The sequence below is a fragment of the Theropithecus gelada genome, chromosome 1, assembly GCF_003255815.1.
Source record: "Theropithecus gelada isolate Dixy chromosome 1, Tgel_1.0, whole genome shotgun sequence".
NCBI lineage: Eukaryota > Metazoa > Chordata > Mammalia > Primates > Cercopithecidae > Theropithecus > Theropithecus gelada.
This window is the reverse complement of record NC_037668.1, coordinates 100,904,706-100,923,829: the sequence shown is the minus strand read 5'-3', so window position 1 is coordinate 100,923,829 and position 19,124 is coordinate 100,904,706.

Below are 19,124 nucleotides of genomic sequence, written 5' to 3'. Positions count from 1 at the left end.
TCATCTTCTCTATAACTTCATCTGCTTCTTGATTCTTGTTATTACTTACTATTGCTTTTTCTTTTCTTTGACATAATAACTTGAAGCCCCTATTCTTTAACCCCACCTTCCCATTCACCAACAGGTTGCCTTAGTCATCCAGAGATTTCTGGAACCTACTTCCTGAACTTCTTTACTTCTTTCCACACACCTTTACTCTCTTCCCTTTCCTGCTCACCCACACTCCATTAAAAACATCCTCAGGGCTTGTTATAACTCTGTGCCAGCTTAAGAACACTGGAGAAAATTTCAAAATTTATCAGATTTATACAACTATGAAGTAATATTTTCCATCTCAATTGCATTCTTCCATAGTTCTCCATCTCCTATTCTCCAGAGTGGCAAAACTGACTCTTTTGCTTCTGTAAGGTGTTTATTCCAAGTAAATCATAAATGTTTTTGATAATCTTCTAAATAAAATTAATATTTTCTTCTTTCCTGTTCTACTTCACTTACTAAGCCATATTTGTTGTTGAGGTTTAAGTTTAAGCATCACTTTCTTTGTGCAGCCTTTTCTGACTCTCTAATTAGTATTAGGTTAGTATTTCCTCCATGTTATCCTCCACCCATTATACCTCTTTTCATGCTGTACTTCGTTTTCTGACTTAATTGTACATCTTCCTCAATATACCACTATCAACATAGGAAGAATAAATGTATTTCTTAAAATTAAAAATAATATGTATTTTTCCAAAGTGCTATCATCTGAATGTGTCCCTCAATATTCATCGGTTGAACACTGCATCCACAGTGAGACAGTGTTGGAAGGTAAGGCCTGATGAGAAGTGTATAGGTTATGAGAGTTTCACCCTCATGTATCAATTAAAACTGCTGTAAAAAGGGGCACACCGGAGTAGATTCTCTCTCTCTTCTGTTCTTCTGCCATGCAGAAACACAGAGTTTATCTTTTTTTGCCCTTCCACCTTCTGCCACGTGAGGCCACAGTAAGAAGCATCCACGCCAGATACCAGTGCCATGATCTTGAACTTTCCAGCCTCCAGAACTGAGAGGGAATGCATTTGTGTTCTTTATAAGTTATCCAGTCTTAGGTATGCTGTTATAGTAGTGCAAAATAAACTGAGACAAGAAATAGTATATGAATATGGTTGAAATATCTATGAATAAAGGGCTTATTATATAACAGTTAACTTCATCCTGCCTCAAAATTCCCAGCACCCAATCTTACTCCCCAGAGTAAAATTACATTGAATTATTTCAACGGTTTATGTTTTCTAAGAGATGACCTCATAGCTATGTGTAATATGGTTATGTCATTGTTTCTTGAGATTTTTTAAGACATTAGCAATTGTCTTTTTAGAATAATAGATCAAAATTTAGCTTGACTCAACCCATCTTTCCATTTTCCTTATATTTATATTTAACATCATATTTAAACTTTTGTAATTTTTTAAAAAGTACTTAGGCTCACCAAACATTTTTCGATCTCATGGACCATAAAAATAACTTTTTAAATACTCCCTCATACCCTTGTAAATTAGAAACCAAAAGCTTTCACTATATATTTAAATGGTCACAAAGGGCATACTCTAAAGCATATTATAAATATTTAATTTTTAAAATAAAAATATTTCATCCTTTCAAAAAATGTACTTTTTAAAATTTCATGTATTTTTTCTTTCTTTATTTTTTTTCTTCAACTTTTATTTTAAGTTCTGGGATACATGTGCAGGATGTGCAGGTTTTTTACATAGGTAAATGTGTGCCATGGTGGTTTGCTGCTCAGATCAAACCATTACCTAGGTATTAAGCCCAGCATTTATTAGCTATTCTTCTTGATGCTCTTCCTCCCACCACCCCCTCAGCTGGCTCCAACGTGTCTTGTTCCCCATCATGTGTCCATGTGTTGGCATTGTTCAGCTCCCACTTACAAGTGAGAACATGTGGTGTTTGATTTTCCATTCCTGAATTAGTTTGCTGAGGATAATGGCTTCCAGCTTCATCCACATCGCTGCAGAGGACATGATCTCATTCCTTTTTTTTTTTTTTTGGTGTAACCAATCTTTGACGCCTAACTTTGTAACATGTATAAGTTCCTCTACTGCTCTTCCATTCTACCTCCAAAGTTTTGAAAGTTTGATAACTATTCTTTAAATTTCTTTTAATTGATAAGCTATACATTTCCTTCCATATCCATAATTAAGTCTGTAATTTGTACCAAGACATAAAATAGGACTTTTTCTTTTACACTGAAGGAACTAATGAATATCATGGAAAGGGCCATTTAAAAGATGACTATGTTTGCCTTCTTACTCTTACCCTGTCACCTTTTCTAACTCATCTGTATGATCAGGATACTAGAGTATATAGAAAAATCATCAAACTTTGTAGTTGTTTTAGCATCCTATGGTGGAGTTCTAGGTCTATGGAATTCTAGACTCCATCTAGGTCTAGGTAGAGTTCTAGAACTATGGTGGAGTTCTAGGGTCTCCTTTAGCCACAGAGTATTTCTACTCAATAATGTGCTGGTAAACTGTATCTCAAACAAAACAAAACAAAACAAAACAAAACAAAAAAACCCTGATACTTTCAGTATTTGCAAATTTCTGTGGCAGATTTTTCGAGCTACTAACTTAATATCACAGAATGTGAAATTAGAGAGAGATGCAGTGACTCTACTCATTGTAGGATAGTTAAATAAGTCTCCAGGACACCACCAGGCACACTTTTAAAACATACAGGCTTGAGGAACCTACAAAGAAGGGACGCTGGCCTCTAATATTCCAGTGAGTTGCTTTTCTGTAGCAGCGGAAAAGAGCAGGCCGGGCATGGTGGCTCACGTCTATAATCCCAGCATTTTGGGAGGCGGAGGAGGGCGAATTACTTGAGGGCAGGTGTTTGAGACCAGTCTGGCCAACATAGTGAAACCCAATCTCTACTAAAAAATGCAAAAATTTCCGGGAGGCGGAACTTGCAGTGAATCAAGATCGCACCACTGCACTACAGCCTGTGGGACAGAGCGAGATTCTGTCTCAAAAAAAAAAAAAAAAAAGAGAGAGAGAGAGAGAGAGAAAAGAAAGAAAGAAAGAAAGAAAGAAAGAAAAAAGGCAGGAAGGAAGGGAGAAAAGAGAGAGAGAGCAAACCTATTTAAAAGTTTTTTTTTTTTTTTTTTTTTTTTTTTTGGAGAGGGTGTTTTGCTCAGTCGCCCGGGCTAGAGGGCTGGAGTGCAGTGGCCGGATCTCAGCTCACTGCAAGCTCCGCCTCCCGGGTTTACGCCATTCTCCTGCCTCAGCCTCCCGAGTAGCTGGGACTACGGGCGCCCGCCACCTCGCCTGGCTCGTTTTTTTGTATTTTTTGTAGAGACGGGGTTTCACCGGGTTAGCCAGGATGGTCTCGATCTCCTGACCTCGTGATCTGCCCGTCTCGGCCTCTCAAAGTGCTGGGATTACAAGCTTGAGCCACCCGCGCCCGGCCTTAAAAGTATTCTTAAAAGAATTTGGCATGTATCCCTTTTAATTAGAGGTACACATGAACAAAGAGGCTGCTGTCTGCCTGGATCATTCTGGCTATACATTCAGGACAGATAGAGTGGACAGTAATCATGTAGCCCACGGTAGTTATATCTGTATTGGTAATGTGTTTCATCAGTTCCAAATGGAGCCAGAGAAGGTTCCATTTGCTCTCATAGAACCTAACCAAGAGGTTTGCCTACAAAGTTTAGCAGACCTCAGGAATCATAGGCTATTGGGTATATAACCGGCAGAAGAAGCTGAGGGAAGTATGGAGAGCATCATGTCCGGATGAGAAAGCAGTGCAGTATCTAAGTTCAGCTTCTGAAGATCTCATACCTGTGAGATTTGAAAAGAGCTGGCATTAAGGCAATTCTAACATTTCAATAATCATAAAGCAGTACACTATGAGGACACTTCTAAGAAGCTGGCTTATAGCCTCACAAGCCAACTTTGCCAAATGGTCACAGCTGACCACAAGGAAAACCATTAAATGTAGTCCTGATTCTGTACAACAATGGGCCTCACTAAAACTTTGAAGGATGTGGAATATTATGTGATATCTGAAGTCTGTAATATACGCTGATTTTAGTAGCAAGTTATGTCTAGGATTTTCGATTAAGATGTTTTCCTCCATTACTACCTTTCTTCCATAAATAGTTAAGTGTATGCTTGGTGTACCATCTTGGATCAGAAGCCTTTTAAAATAAGTTAAAACTAGCATTTTATAAATGCAGAGCAGTGGGAGAAAAAATATTAACATGTACTTCAGTTCAAAAATATGAAGACCAATACTAATAATATATTTTATTCAATTAAATTCCACAATAATTGCATAAGTTACAGGAACCATCCATCCATATAGTGCTTATATTTGAGTCACCGAATTTTGGAATGTCAATTGCCTAATATTTACTGCAGGCATCTGTAAAAAGTTGTGTGATTACTGCAATCACAGCATCCATAATTTTCTCTAGTAAATTCTGAGGGCTCATAATACATTTGCTTAATGAATAAATAAATGAATGACTAGAATCTAAAATTAGTGGCCAATAATAGGCACTAAATAAATATTAATTCATTTTATGTTTCTTTTAGCAAAGTGAAATAGCCATTTTATATGCATATAAAACGAGGAATAGCCATCTACTGTCTGAACAATATGAATATTCAATTACACATGTATTTATTAAAATATAATATCTATTTAAGTAAATTTAAATGTTCTGTTGACTACTAAAATATTCTTAAAATCTATTATTTTCAATATTTTCTTCTCTAATATTCTTATAACAATGAATAACAAATTTAAAAATCATAAACTACCACATTACTTGATATTTATACAGATATAACTCATCATAATGGATGCAGTTTTCAGGACAATTAGCCAAAAGCAATGACAAAAATCAATTAAAACAATAAACCACAGTACAGGAATTATAATGTTTTCAATAAAGTTTAAATCACTATTAGATAGATATGTGTCATGGACAACATCGATGTCGGAAAGATTTCACCATGATATCCCAAGACTCATTTCACTTCAAAGATTACCTTTGGTTGGTCAACAGAAAACAGTGCTAAATCACAATTAGATATATTATTTAAAGTAAATGTCTGGTAGGCCAGAATCAGAAAACATTTGTGTTTTCAAAATACAGACAGAGTGCTTCATTTTCTAACTGAATACATAGATGGAGTATCAACAGATCAATGTCCAAATGCTAAAATTAAATGCAAAATATTGTGCATACTTTAGGACTTGACTAATGATATAGCCATATCAAGCTTATTAGTATGGTCTCAAAATTAGTTAAATCTGACTTTTGTAAAAATCAGCTTTATTATGGTATAATTTACATACAGTATAATTCATTGACTTTAAGTGTAGAAGTCAATGACTTGACAAATGTATATATGTATGTAACTACCTTAAGAAGTGAGGTGTAGAACGTTTTGTATCACCACCAAAGTTCCCGCACCCCACTGTGCAATTAATCTTTTCTTCAAACCACTGATCTCTGAAACTGCAGCTCTGATTTCTGTCACAATTGTTATGTCTTCCAACATTTTTTTATAAATGCAATAATAAAATGTGTTTCTTTGTGTCTGTTTTTTTTTTCCTGTCAGCAAAATGTTTTAGAGAGTCATGCGTGTTTTTCATGATTATAAATTTATTTTTATTACTTAGTAATAATGGCATATTCCATTGTCTGTATATACCTTACTTTGTTTACTTTTTCTGGATTGATGACATTTGAATTGTTGCCAGTTTTTAGCTATTGCAAATAAAGATATTAACATCTGTGTCTAATTTTTTTTGTGGATATATATATTTTTTATTTTTCTATGTATATATCTAAAAGTGAGAATGCTGGGTCATGTAGTGTGCATTTAACTTCTTGTGAAACAACCAAACTGTTTCCCAAAGTATTGCGTTCCCACTAGTAACATGCAAAAGTTGTAGTTGCTTCACTTTCTTGCCAGTATCTATATTGTTAATCCTTTTAATTTTAGCCTTTGCAGTAGTTGTGTAGTCATAGCTCACTGACGTTTTGATTTGCATTTTCCTAAAACAAATGATGTTAAGCATCTTTTCATATACTTATTGGCCCTTCTTTGGCGACGTGACTCTTCAAGTCTTTTGTGCAGTTTTTAATATGGTTGATTGTTTTATTATTGCGTCGTAGGAAACTATATTTAATATTCTAGGCAAGTTTTTTATTAGATATATATTTTGCACATATTGTCTTTCAGTCTATATAGCTTGCGTTTTTATTTCCTTTATAGTATCTTCTGATGAGCGTGTACTTTTAATTTTGTTGAACGTCAATTTATATTGTTTTTTGTAAAAGATTCGTACTTTTTGTGTCCTAAGAATTTTTGCCTAAACCGATGTTACACAATTTTTTTTTCCTATTTTTTTCTACAACTTTTATAGATTTAGTTGTTGTCTTTAGGTCTATCTTTATTTCAGGATAATTTTTGCCTATGGTATGAAATAAAAGTTGGGATTCAGTTTTTCCATATAGCAATTTAATGGCTCTAGCAACAGTTGTTATAATTATTACCCCTTTTATTAAACTACTTGGGCAACTTGATGAAAATCAATGGTTGTGGATCTGTTTCTGAACTTTATATTTTGTTCACTTGATTTGTATTATCTATCCTTATGTCAACACCATTCTTTATTGATTACTGTAGTTTTAGAGTAAGTCCTGAAATCAAGTACATTAAGTTCCCTTGTTTCTCTTTTTTAAAATCGTTTTGGCTATTCTAGGTTATTCACATTTCCAACTAAATTAATAATTGGATTGTCAGCTTTTATAAAATTTTAATTTTAAAATTGCCAATTTTAAAAATAAGCTCCAGCACTTATTAACTCCGCTACTTTGGGTTGTTAGGTAACCTATCAAATATATCCATTTACTTTACTTATTAAAACAGAAATAATGATGCCATATTCATAAAAGACTTATTGAAATAATGTTACAATGGTGATTGCGACCCAGTTTGTTTGAAACATATTAGGTATTCCTGAAATGTCTGTTCCGTTCAATGTAATTTTCCCTTCTCCAAAACACAGTTTAGATTCCTGTGCATCGATAACCACTGGATTTTAAATGTTTGACACTTACAAAGATAAATTTAGGTGCAAATCTAAGTTCTTGAATTTCACTGAGTTGATTCCATTAACAACATGTTACAAATGCAGTAAAGTTTAGGCAATTGAGATTCCAAAATCCAGTGACTCAAATATAAGCACTATATGGATGGATGGTTCCTGTAACATATGCAATTATTATGGAATTTAATTGGAAGAAATATATTATTAGTATTGGTCTTCATGTTCTTGAATTGAAGTACATGTTAATATTTTTTCTCCCACTGCTCTGCATTTATAAAATGCTAGTTTTAACTTATTTTTAAAGGCAATATCAGAAATCTATGTTGGAAGCTCCTGGTTAATGACCCAAATGGAAACCTTGAACGTAACCTGCAACACTGAACATTAAGTTTTACACACTCCTGAAAACTTGTACATACTTGCCAAAATCTCCACAACTTCAATGCATTTCCATTCTGATCCTAAGAACCTTCTTGCTTTCCTACTTCCTTGCTTTAAACATTTAGCTCTATCTGTTTTTGCTTGTACAGACAAAAATAATAATAATATAATGGTGTGAAAAAAGTAGACAAATTCTGTTAGTAAAATCTAATAATATTTGGTAATTTACTTTGTATTATATGTTGGGATTCCCTAGGGTGCATACATATTCAATTACTTTCTTTGCCTCTAGACTCTCAGTATTATCACATTCACCTAATTGTCTTGACTACCGTGATGTGCATCAGTGATAAATATATTACTCCAGATTTCTGTGACTCAAACAAATATTTCTAAATTTCAATTATACATATTTTCTGAATGTCTTCAAGCAACTTAAAATTAACATGTTCAAGAAAATTATCTCCTCTCCTAATCTATATTTTATATTAATTCTATTTACATTTAATTGACTTTTTATTAATAATACAACATAAATTCAACGTAGATAGTATTAGAATAACAAAAATGATAATGAAATATAAATCACAACTGATTTAAACATAAAGGAGGAATCATTTTCTTAGCCATACCATTTATTCACATGTATTTATTTATGTGTTAATGTGTCTTAAAATTATATGAGATTGAGGTAAAAACATATAGGATAAGAAAAGGATTGCATTAATTATACTCTCCAAATTAATAGTGTATCTTCATCATTAACTTCTCCACTCATGGTTTCTTTATTTACTTATTTTTTATTCCTATGTTCCTACCCCTGTCTCTTTCTCTCTCTCAGATAACAATTCTAATATATTCCGGGCATTTATCATATTTAAATGTGTGTTAGAAAAATGTATGCCAATGTTTTAAGACTATGTATTTTTAATTTACATTAAACATATTTAATGTATCATTGTCTCTCTCTTCATAATTAAAAATATATTATGTGTAGTTTTTAAACTCTACCTATGTTGCTAGGTTTAAAGCTATTCCATTTTTTATGGTTGCATAAGAACACATGGTCCACATTCATCGCCTTTTGCCTACATAGGTATGTTATGGAGACTGAGAGTATATAAACATTTGAACACAGGTAATGAGTCAATGAATATCCTAGAACATGTCTCTTCACATAGTGTATAATGATTTCCCTGGGATATACACTCGGGACTGGAATTGCTGGATCATAGGGTATGTTAGGCTTGATTTGAATAATTAGTACTCAAATGCCTTCTGAATGGATACCTCATCCTACATTTTCTTGTGGAGAGCATGAGGATTTTTAAATTCCTACTTTTCTGCTGATGTGTCACTTTATGTCACTTTATACTTTTTCCTAATAGGCGTAGGTTAAATTTATTTAATTTACTATGAATTAATTTGATTACAAATGTTTATGTATGTCTCAATTAATGCCTTTAAATCACACATTTCTGTAGTCGCTATTGCATCGGGACTTAATCCTGATACTATTTTCCTTTTATTGTTGCCTCTTTTTGCTTCCTTTCTTGATTTTTCTCGAGATTAATTCTGCTTGTCTAAAAGTTCTATTTCTTTTTCTATGTTGGTACTATGCTATCTAAAAGTCATCCTCACACATACGTTATGAGTCTTGGTGACAAATCCACTGAATGGTCATTTCTGATATTATATTATAATATTACATTAACTTGAACAATTTTCTGTATATAAATTATAAGGTCAGCGTCTATTAAATAAAACACTCAAATGTTATTCAATGGCCCCTTATTTTCTTTTGTGTGTATGTTTATGTACATTTATATATAAAGTTTTTTTCTGTCTTATTTATGTCCTGTTGCTCTCTGCAGGAGAAACTCACTCTGATCTTCCAAATCATTGTTTTATTTGTCTTTTTCCATTCTACTATTTTATCTTTATCTATTGGGTTACCTTTTATAAACTATATTTTTGATATTTAACATAGCCACTTAATGTTATCTTATTTTTTCAAATAGCTAATATCCTTTATCTTTCCAAATGCATTCATCATGTTTGTTTTAAGTTCTTGGTTTATCTGTTCCAATACTTTTGCTGTAGATTTAATAGGTAGTTCAGCTGTTCTTTTATTTTGAATTGGAATCTTCCCACTTGTTATTATGTTCCCCTAGGCTTTTAAACCCCTCTCTGGAACTGAGTATTAGGGAACGGTCAAGGCCAGGCTCTAGTCTGCTTTAGTCTTTGGAACAAGCCCCAGTTTTGAGAGCTATAGACCACATAGAGCCATATGGATGATTTCCATTTCTTTTCACTCAACAACGCACTTTTCTAGCCAGGTACTGCTGCTAAGTCCTTGTCTTATATTAAATCAAGTAGTGTTTCCACCTTTAGAAAATCTAGATGATAAGGACCCTACTATAGCTGTTGCTTCTGTTCTTTAAATTTTGTGGAATTTTCATACCACTTAAAATTATTCTTTATAATAAACTACGTTTACTTATTTGGTATGAGGTAGGCTTGTCACTAACACAACCAAAGTAAAACTATGTCTGATATAATTCTAGGCAAAAATACAGGCCTTCTGGAAAAATAATTTCTGTTTAAGAGCAGATTAAGTCACTGAGACTGTTTGGAGCTTTATTTAATCTGGTCAAGCTAAAAGTTCATACTAGAAGCATTATTCACTGCCTGACAAATTTTAATACTAATAATGTAGTTCAATCAGAAGGCCAGCTTTTGCTTCTACTTAACAAGAAAAACTGCTAGCAATGAGAAATTAAGTGAGCCATTAAGTGTTGTACATTTGCTTTAAGTACTAAAATATCACTGGCCTATTTTTTCCAGGAAGTCACATCTTTTCATTCTAGTTGGGAATATTGTGCTGACTAACTTTATTTTATAAAGGTTTTATGTTTTTAATATCTGTTTTTAAATAAACATTTTACGTAGGACAAAAAAAAAAACCAAAAGAGGGATGTTATTCTGTGAAATACCTTCAGTTGTCTAACCTTCATTTTTAATAATTCAATGTTGAATTTGTAAAAGTTTTTCCTCAGTTACAAAAAGAGTTTTGTGTTTTGTTTTTTTTTTTTTGTCTATCACATCAATATAATCGTTATTCATTTTTCCACTCATTGCTGAGACAAGAAAAACACTAGCTTTATGATGAACAGAGAAGGATCTATCAGGCCCCAGTCACTTTTCATGAACTAAGGACTGACTGTCAGATACAAGTGATTTTCTCCATAAATCTCCTTTTCCATTTAAAAGTGAATCATTGTTCCCTAACATCGTACTGGCTTTTGTTCAGATTTCCTGTTATATAAAATTTAATGAGAACAGCCACCAAAAAACATCAAGAACTAAGTATGTGTCAGAGAGAAATCCTCAAGTTTGCTGAGACACTGTCATATAATTACCTATGCTTTCTATTAAATATCAGCCCTTAAAAAAAAAAAGATGAAAAAATTCTTTCTCCTGGAGATCCAATATTATGGTCACTAGTGTGCGTGTGTGTGTGTGTGTGTAATACATTATACAATTACAGATTCAGTCTAATCATATGACTTAGATTTAAATTTAACTTTAAGAGACCTCATGGTAGAATATATTTCCTATCCTGGCCAGGCCCCAATTACAAGACTCTCACTTTTTTCTTGTATTTCCTCTGCAACAAACATCTCTGGCTTTACTGCTCCTGTTTTCTGTTGCCAGGGTCAAGCACCTTGAGGCAGACAGCTGGGCCTCCTTGATGGAAGATTCCCACCTCTATAATTCACCTAGACCTCTCTAATTCACCCCCACCCATCATTTGCCAGAGGTACAGCTTTACGATTGTTCGAACATGCCAGAAGATATATGTGTTTGCTTTGCCCTTTGGGTACACTAATCTTTTTTTCTGAAACTGTGTGCTTATTGGAGGAGAGGTTATTGTTTCTAGTCGGGGGTGTGAAAAGGTAATGAGAATGTACTTAATTTATGACCGCTGTTTCCATTTGGCTCATCTGTGTGTGTGTGTGTACTTTCCAGATATTTCCCAAAGGAACACTTAATTCATCTAAAATATTTCACATATAAATCCACACTTATGTGGTAACTTCACTGACACATGGTATAAACTCATTTCTTTCTATTTGCCACTTTGGCTCAATAAGCTCTGGAACGGAAAGCTTCCCTGATCAAATGGAAGAAACAGGAACCCTAATAGAAGGAATATAGGTCCCTTTTCTACTACAATTCCTACATTCTCTCCAAATGAAACCCATAAAACACTTGTAGTTTTATTTTTGCAAAATAATGGAGGGTAAGCTGTTGGATAGAAGAAAGAACTAGTTTAAAGGCTTGCTGATGTTGGAGATTTTGACTTCTTTATTCTTCATGTTAAAAGCCTTTGGAAGAGCAAAAGATTATATCTGTGTCAGAATTTTACTATGGTGGAGATCAAATGCCACTGATTCATGCTCATTATGGCTGCTTCTCCCTCACCTAGATAGTTTAAAGAAGTCTTTATGAGAGCTCAGTGAGGATTAACTTCATACACAAGAATAATAAGAAAAAATCTGTATGGTTGGTCTTAATTTGTGAGAGAATGAGATCATTTAGTTTTTATGCCCTAGGATCCTTTAAAATTTTTAAATACATTATAGTCACAAATATACGTATTAAATCCTTTAAAATCTATGAAAGATTGGCTTACTACAATGGTAATTTTATTTTATACTCAGTAATAGAAAACCTAGTGTTAGTTTTCTTAAGAGTAAAAAACAGAAAGCTTACAATTGATTTCTCTTGGTTGAATTTAGCTAATCAAACAGATTGCATACTATAGTAGGCTGCGTGTGTGTGTGTGTGTGTGTGCGCGCGCGTGTATGTGTGTGTGTGCTTTATAACCCATAGTTTTAATTAAGAAGACACTAAGCATCTACTCTATTTCTGCTATCAACATATAATACATTATAAATGTACATACAAATATATTTTCTAATAATGATTTGTCTTTATCTTATTGCCATTTACTATCAAAATGACTTTAAAAAACCTTTAAAACAAATGACCTCACTATATCCTGGGAGGATTTGGGGACCAGAAAATGGAAAGGCATATTTATAGTTATAGTGCCAATTAGTGTTTGTTTTCCTGTCCCCAAACTTTACACTCTCTAGGACACCCCATAACCTTTTTTAAAGCTACTTACTATTATGGAGAATTAATGTGACCAAATGTTGGCCAAGAACTTCATTATGCTATGCCTATATTTAATATCAAATCCATATTTATAGGTGAAAAATCTCTAATACAAAAAAAGAACAATATTTCTCCATGCTATGTAGTAACTCACTATTCTGTTTTTATGACATTTTGTTGAGTTCATAAATTAATATTTTTTTAGATTTACTATATATTAGAATAACATACTAGTATTAAAATAAGAGCAAAAATAAGACAGCAATTGTAATTAAAGTAATTACGTTTCTATTATTTCACTTATCATAATGAGTAATGTTTATGTTGTGCATATCTGTCTCCTCTAAACTTTTCCCAACAGCATTCTAATATTGAAAAATACAGATTGTCTTGTGAATATAACTAACTAATAAACCAAATATTTTCTTTCAATTACAATAAAGCCTAATTAGAATATCATAAGTTAAAATATTTATAATTGATTCAACTCATTATCAAGATCTTGTGACCAGACATTTTAATGAAAACTTTTAATTTTCTTTCTTTAATTAATACATCGGAATCTCTTCTCTCTGCCCTAATACAATATAAACACCAAACATATCTCTGGTGTTGAATTCTGTCTCCTCTCTCAAGAGTAATGCATTTGAGGAGGTTAAAAAAAAATGCCTCAACCAGAATCCCTTAGTTCTGAGGGCTTCACCCAAGCCAAACTCACAGGATAGAAATACAAAGGAGATGAGATATGACCCAGTAGAAATTGAGACACATTAAGTCCTGCCCTTTCTCCTACATTATTGTCAACTACTAAAGAATTTCTCACTTTTTTTCTTTTGCATTTTTCTAGAATCCGGTGATCATAGTCTAGGAAGGGAATTTCTACCACTCCTTTGAGAAGTGTATATAACCTGTCTTTTACACTGAAGGATATGATTTCAGCAGAAGAATTGTTAATCTTTATAGATTTTGCTCAGTCATTGTTGACTATGGTTAGATTTTGTCTAAGGCCTTCATTTGCAAGCAAGGTTAGTCTAACCTCTCTATGGCCTGGCAGATGATCAGTTTCTGTGTTTCATGGATGCTTGAGAAACTGGATATTCTATCATTATTGGTTGTTTTATTCTACAGATGTTGATTAGGTCAATGTTATCATTTTTGTTCCTCAGATATTGTATTTGCTTAGTGAGTTATTGTCTGCTTTTTTGATCAGCTATTGAGAGAGGTGTGTTAAAGTTTCTTCTAGGAGTAAGCATATGTCTCTCCTTTTAATTCTGTCAGTGTTTTCATTATATATTCTAAAGTTACGTTATTGTATGCAAAGAGATTCTTTATTGTTAGATATTCTATTTCCATCATAATACAAGGCCTTCTATATCTCTTGAACCGTTTCTTCCTTGAAGTCTATTTTTTTCTGTTATCAGCATAAATGTACCAGATTTTGTGTATTTGCAGAGAGACAAGGAGGAGTAGGGATACTGTTTGCAGCATGTATCTCTTCCACACATTTAGTTGGAAAATTCCTATGCACTTTTCTATGTACTTACTTGTAATATGTTTCTTACAAGTAGGATATTGTTTTATTCACCATGTGTGACAATCTTTCTTTTTTATCTAGAATTCAAATACACTTTATGTAAATAATTACATACAGAACTATTTTTTGTAGTCTATTATTCCTGTTTTATGTACCCTTTCTCTACTTCCTTTTCTTCTTTCAGGACACTCAGATATATTTTATTATTCCATTTCTTCCTTTTGTCTTGAATTTATTCACTTTTAAATAATTTTTAGTGGTTATCCTAGAAATGAAAACATGGTCCCACACTTTGCATCCTCTAACACAAAGCATTGTGCAGCAAGGTAAGCATTTAGCTAGTTATTTAACAAACATTATGCCAGAGCAATAATAAAACAAAACAAATAGTTATTAGCCAAGCAGGACAGTGGAGAGTTTAGTCTACTGGGAAGCTCTATGCACAGAGGAAGTGTGCAAAAATCAATGGAAACTTTCTTAAGATTAAAGGAATTTCAATATATCTTAGACATTTATTTATGGGTTAGCCAAGCAAATTGAGTGTATGAGGATGAGAAGAATGGGAGATTAATTAGAAACAGAAGAAGAACTTGCATAAAGGGAAACTATTATATAGTGAACATGGGTATAAACTAAAAATTAAAATTCTAAGCCCCTCAATGAACTGAATGGACCTTCTCTTGGCCAAAGGAAACCCAGAGTAACCTTGAAAACTGAGTTCTCAGCCATGACATGAGGAGATCAGATACACCTTGATATACATCCTCCCTTGCCAACCACAATTAGGCTTTCTTCCCTATGGGCTTAACAGAAACAAGCCGTTTCAAAAGACTCCACCACTGATATCAACAAACCATCTACACTGTCCCTCCTTTTTTGCACGATAAGAAACCACCAACCATGGAGTGGTTCTGGCTTGTCTATGGAGAACTATGGAGAACATGCAGTAAGAGATTTTGTGTCCACTGCTTTGTCTTTTGATGTCAGAGGGCCAAAAACTATACACTCAGATCATACTAACATGGTCATCTTTTTGTACATGAATTTCATAAAGGAGCATGAATCTCAGTTGCCCAGGGATATATTTCTCCTTTCATAAATATCCAGGACTCCTCCGATAAGCTTATTAAATATTCCATCACCACACTCAGCATACATTCCTTTTCTCTGTTTCCCTCCCTGAAAGAACATGTTTCCAGTTTCAGGCTGGAGGCTGTGCTTCCCAGCCTGTCTGAATGGACACTCTGAAGGCTGCAGAACTTTATGAGAAAAAAGGCTCTCCTTTCCAAATGTATGAACCTCAGCATTCTTCAGCTGACTTAGGGAAATGCAAAGTAAAGGTAGTAATAATATGGAGCACAGACCAAAGATGAAGAATCTTGTAGTCATTTCCCATTTTCTGGAGTATGTGAATATGTTGTTGGGAAGCTATTAATGTGATTTAGACAGATAAGTGACAGGCAAATTGAGGTATTACAATATATGAAGTTTCAAGTCTTCAGAATGTATGTTAGTAGTTAAAATAATTTCACTAGAGGAGATTATCCTCAGACTGTGTGCATGTCAGAATTTGAGGAGAAAATTCCACATGTTAATAAGTGAGATGAAGTAGAACCCATACTGAAGTAAAGATGAATGGTCTTACTGGTGTGAGAGGTAGCTAAGTGTGCTATGAAAAGCAAAAAATAGTTTTTCCAAGTAGAGAGCATGATCAACAATATTAAATACAGCAGAGGTGCCCACTAGGATCCTAAGCTGAAAAATATGCACTGAGTTGGATAAGTATGGTGTCATTGAAGACCTGAATAAATGAAATTTCAGATTTTGCAGGAATGAATTGGTGGTAAGGGAGTGAACATAGTAACAGTGATCAAAGGTTTGAGTTATTCCAGATAGATATAACAGGGAGGGGTTGAACAAAATTGAGATTGAGTCTAATAATGAACATGACACATCCAGGGAAATGTAGATAAGAGTGGTAATTGCCATGGTAATTGCCATGGTAATCAACTTGCCAGCCTTCTGTGAAGTGGGATTACAGAATGCATTTTAACAAAGAACACAGACAGCAGAGTAAGAGAGATCTGTACCATACCTGAGAGGTTTTGAGCCTCAATTGACTCTCTGTAATAAATATGAGGCTGTTTTTTGACACCTGAAAAAAAATATGTATTAAAGTACTTAGAATAGTGCTGAGAAAAGATTGCTTATGTAAGTTTCTTTACCATCTTTGGCAGCACAGTTAGCAAACTTGAATCACAAAAGGATCAATGTTTGCGAGTTAAATGGGACCTCTAAATGAGAATGTCAAAGATAGACACACTGGTCGCATGACTTTAATAATGTTTCTTATTTTTGCTCACAGCTTGTACTTAATTTCTAACAATGGGACTTCTGCTTGGCCTTGAAAGTGAGACTCAACTTTGTTCCAAAGTTCCAATCTTCATGTCAATCAATATCTTGTAGGTCCACACTTGCATTCTGATCTTTGCAATCTACAGGCCCCAGGATTCCTAGGATGCCCTGCATTCATGCATTCATTCCCAAAAGATTATATATGCTCTACTCCATTTAGCACCACCAAATCCTCTTTAAGATCTAGTTCAGTCTCCACTTCCCGAAAACCTTTTCTGATCTCATTGAAGAATTTTTTTTAGCGCTCATCCCTAACTATATCACTTCTTGAATAACGCATGGTTGGGTGACCTCTCTTGAAGTACGTATCGTGTTTTAATTTAATTCTCCATTTAAGTGTTGGTATGTTACATGTTATCTATCCAACTTGAATGTGTGTGTTCCTTGTGGAGTTTTATTATTTTGTATCCATACAAAAAAGCTGGTAATGACATCATACTTAAGATAAAACTTTAATCGATATCTTTGAATACTTAATCATCTGTTAAATACTGTATGGTTACTCCCAGCAAAGAATGCATTTATGTTGCTACTAAATTCTTTGAGAATGTTCAGCTGCCCTTATACTATGCATAAGAACAACTTATATCTCAGTCAAATTCTCTCCATGGCAATAGCAGCTTATTTCACAGAGAATACCACTGTTTTCTGTGGTAGGTAAAGCAAAGCTTGATATTCAGAGTGTTTTTGGTTTTGTTTTTTTAACTGGACCTTCACACACAAACAAACACAAGAGTCCTGTTTAAATAGATTACAAGTGTAAAATTATTTAGGAATCAGTTATGTTAAGGATCCACTTTAGAAACAAATTTTACCCCAAAAAGAAGATTACCACCATAATTCAACTTTACCTTTAAAAGAGCATTCTTTATTTAAACCTAGGACAGCAGACCATCAGTTATCCACTCAGTGAAATTGTTTAACTAGTGATTTGCATGATTCATGGAGTAAAATGAGACGATAATTTTGAGGGAGCAGAACACCATAAAACAGGTGTCAAGGTACTTAAAATTATTAGTACATAGAAATGTCCTGTTCTGTAATGTTCAAATACCTGAATATTAGGCTTTCCATGACAATATCTCATTATGATACATTTTCTAAATTTTATAAGTTTTGATATGGTTATAAATTATCCCCACTTAGAATCTACATGTACAGGCACCTGTAAAAATAATATCAACCTTCTTCTGTGCACAGCATAGTCATGTACACTTTTATTTCCTTTCTCTAAGACATAGTGTAGCCTTAACCACCATTACAATTTTGGTGACTTCCTTCCAAATTCTTACCCGGCTCACCTAGCTGAAGTTCATTTTTAAGAATTTTAAAGAGATTAGAAAGAAAAAGGGTTCTAAGTAAGAAAACCCTAGATTGATGATTATTTTTGCCAAAAATACAGTGTTTTGAATGAGAAATATCATAATTTGGATAATGCCACCTGGAATAGAACATGTTTTTCCACTTCGTGTCATGAAAATATATTTGAAAGTATGAGAAAGGCTTTGATCCCCAATGTCTTATGGCATTCTAAATTCATATGCAATGTTATAATATTAAATATATTTTAGCATTAAAATATATTATTAACATCTAGTTTTGAATATCTTTCACTAGACTGTGATTATAGGTAATAGTAATATTATTATATAGTTAATATTTCCCTAGGTTTGGGCACAGCAGACGTCTACTGGTATTTTAGATATTATAATATTTTTGCTATTGTTTTGCCAGTTCTGCTGCTGAATTACTATTTTACTTGTGAAAAAACATATGTTTGAAAGAAGATAAATCTACGTCCATTAGTCATGCTAAAATAGAGTTTATTTGTAGCAGAGAATAGAGGATTCCACTCATTGCAATAAACTTTTATTGCTTAATTTGGTTCCATGCCCTCATTCTAGACATTGTGAATATGGAAATGAACTAGAGATTGTTATTTCTTCATAAACGGATTAAGGATACAGTAATATAAACAAAGAACTACAATATATTATGATGAGTGTTATGATGGAGATATGCTTAAAGTAGCAGTGGAACACAGGTGATGGGGATTATAATTCTGAGTAGGAAATTAAAAACAGAAAAGGGACCTGCAAAGAAAAGCAACATCTCAGTTGAGTTTAGAACAAGTAAAGGTTTCCCAGGAAGAAACAATGCATCATTTCTATATGAGAAAAATTTTAATCTTTTGCCCTAACTTTCACAGAGCCATGTAACTTTTATATCTTACAACTTAAGTTCTTACTATAGAATTTTTCTTAATTTCTATTGAGATGAAAAAAAACTTCTGTGAGAAATAGCCAACCAATGACTTGTATTTTGCATAGAATAAATATACCAAGAAACCATTCTAAGAAAGTGCCTACTATTCCGGAAGTTTTTGATCTACCGTATACAGTAACTACAACAAATATGTAAAGCACAGAATCCATTAAAAATACTAAGCCAGCCAGGTGTGGTGGGTCAT